Source organism: Pteropus alecto, unplaced genomic scaffold (genome assembly GCF_000325575.1).
Source record: "Pteropus alecto unplaced genomic scaffold, ASM32557v1 scaffold71, whole genome shotgun sequence".
NCBI classification, from domain to species: domain Eukaryota; kingdom Metazoa; phylum Chordata; class Mammalia; order Chiroptera; family Pteropodidae; genus Pteropus; species Pteropus alecto.
The window spans coordinates 5,521,792-5,524,908 of record NW_006433024.1 but is presented as its reverse complement, the minus strand read 5'-3'; positions in this window follow the sequence as shown (position 1 = coordinate 5,524,908).

Here is a 3,117-nt window from a genome sequence, read left to right as displayed (position 1 = left end):
TTCCTTCCTTCCTTCCTTCCTTCCTTCCTTCCTTCCTTCCTTCCTTCCTTCCACATCTCTCTCTCTCTCTCTCTCTCTCTCTCTCTCTCATGTTCTGCCTAGTCCCTAACCCCCAATACATGCAGACCATATATTGAACACATAGTAAGTGTCAGCCCTACAAGAGTTATTGAGATGTGGCCCTTGGCCTTCAGGAGCTCTCAAATAAAGGAACCTGTGTCATCAAGGTGAAAACAAAAATTTCAGCCTTGAAAAAGCCTAAATCTCTCAAAAGAACTTTTTCATTAAGGAAGCCAAATCCCTATGCACCAGAGACACTGAATCCTAAAGTCATCTTGTCTTTGAATCATCTAAGATCAAATCCTACCAATCACTTGGCTCAGCGTCAGACATAAAAGTGCAGCAGGGAGTCCAGGGGCTTCCTTTGGTCAAGGATAGAAAGGAGGAGGCTCATCTTCATCATCTCTTGTTAACCAGCATCACTTTGACTGTGGTTACTGATGAGGTAAATATCGTTAGCAGGCTGAGGCAATATTTTCCAAAAGAAAGCAAATTTTGGTTTGCATTTGCTCCTCCTTATCTTCAACAAGCCATGCTTATGTTCCCAGCCTGGATCTGCCCACAAGCAACCATATGGCTCGCAGCTGCTATGGCCAAGTGGAAACACTTTGGCATAAGCCGTCGAAGGCTTCCTTTTACTTCTTGTAAATGACAATGTCTGGGTTGTATGTTACCCCGTCCTTTCCACTGGAAAGGCAACAACTGTCATTTTCTTTCCTTTTTTCTTTTTGTACGTGGTTGTTTACAGCAGGACCACATATGTCAGGCATATGGCAGGGAACTGGTTGGCTTAAATCGTAAGCATGACCAGTTGCATTTCATCAACTCTGTGAGCACAGCTCTCAGGGAGAAGCTTAGAAAATGAAGTTGTAAGGTTAGAGTTATGGAATCCAGCCAAGTGCATGTTCATTTGGTTGGAAGAGCCTGATGGTTGAGTGCTAACAGTGGTCTCGGCACTGGAGAACAACCTATTCCTTCCATTTTCTTGCCCAGACCAAGCCTGGTGATGTGGTTAGGAATAACAACAATTAATATTTATAGAGTGCTTATTACGTGCCTGGCACTGTGTTGAGTGCTTTATAAGTATTATTGTATTAAATACTCTTAACCATCCTATGAAGCAGTTATAAATATTACCCCCACTTAAAAATTTCGAAATCTGCAGCTTCAAGAAGGTGAGTCATTTTTCCAAGGTCACACAGCTCGTCTGGTGTACTTTCCTCTGCTTTCTCAGTGGCAGGATTATTGTAAGCTCCTTAGGAGTAGGAATTACAAATTTTCCAGCATGGAGTCCTCAGTACAGAGCCTCACTCGCAGAAGATGTTAACAAAAACACAACACAACACAACACAACACAACAACACAACACAACCAACCAACCAAACAAAGCCCCCCAAAGTCACCTAAAACCTAACGCTTATGGAATGAGTTTGCTAATAAGTTTGTGCCTTTACAGTAGAAGGCTGTTTTCTCCACTGAAAACCACGACTCTCTCCAACCAACTTTATTGGAAGTCATCTACACTCAGGAATATATAGAGAAAAATGCCAGTGCCACACTGTCCTCTCCAGATACTACTCTCATCCCCCATATCATCTGGCGGTTGGTTGGCCCTTCTTACCTGAAAATAGATTATAATTAATGTGGTCTCATTTATGTCGGCCTGCAGTTTTCCCTTTAGTCATGCTGTTTGCTTCATTAGCATATCCTCTTTGTTCTGCTTGTTTAATCCTTTCCACCTTCAAGTTCCAGCTCAGACTTTCCCCTGAAGGCTTTCCCCAGGGTTCCTTGGTCTCTACTTGCTCCACAGTGAATACTGACTCTTTGACACCAGTTAGAATGTAGTAACTGCCAGGAATCCAGCAGATTACGTGTAAAGGCTAAAGGGTTAGGCCACTAGGTAATGAGAGCTTTAAGCAGATATAGTCCTGTGTCCTGAACAGTGCCTGGGATGGTGGTTAATAATGACTTAATGATCCAGCATTTGTGGCCAGACCTTTGATTTCATGTCCTTCACAGATGACACATCCTTCTTTCCTCTGCTTCTTTACATGTATAGGGTTCACATTGTGCCTATGTGCAAACACACAACCTTATAAGAGTATTTCTTTTGATATTTTGATAATACAGTACCTAAAGTATATTCGTACTTAATATAATTTTCAAATTTATTTTTATTGTCATCAAATAAGTATATACTCATAGTTTTTTTAATGTCAATATACTTTTAAGACATAATAAAAAAACAGCAGTCTCCAGCTTTCTCCCATTACACCCTAGTTCCAAGCTCTAGCAAATTTAAAATATTTTGACTAATTTTTCTGACATTTTCCTTCTTAGTTCTAACTAATACATTAATGCTGACTTTTCTAACTTAGCGGTTTTTAAGATTATCTGGTATCTGTTTTTGAAATGATCTATTGACCTATTCTTGTATATGAGGATTTAGTTGTGTGTAACCTCCATTTCTCCTGACTTCTCTATTCCTATTCTTCCTTTGAGCATGATTATGGCATAATTTTGTTAAGAACTCACTTACATTACTTCGTCCATATAAATATTACTTGCTGCTGAGCCAAGTAGTATACTATGATTATATTTTCCTTCTTATGTTTTGTTTTCTTTCTTAAGTTAATTGCCTGTTTTCATGTTTATTTTCTTTCCTTTGCCAAAATTGTTCATCCATTTTTCAATAATTTCTTCCAAATGCGACACAATTCCAATATATCTCTCAATGTTTTTTTTTTTTACATGTACTGATGTAATGTTACATGTATCAAATAATCTTAGTCCCATTTTGATATTTTTCCCTTGAAGACTTCTTTCTTTAATTTTGTACAAATCTTTGGTTTTTGATGACCATAATATTATTCCTTAAATAGCTTTTCTTCTGGAAATAGGCTGTTCTTACAGAACTGTTGAGGAGCTGTCATTGTGCCTGTAGTGAGAAGCCTCTGAGATGGCCCCCAGAGAGTCAGTCTTTTGGTATTCACACTCTTGTGTAATCTGTAATATTCTCTCCTTTAGTGTGGGTGGAAACTGTTTTTATTATTTATT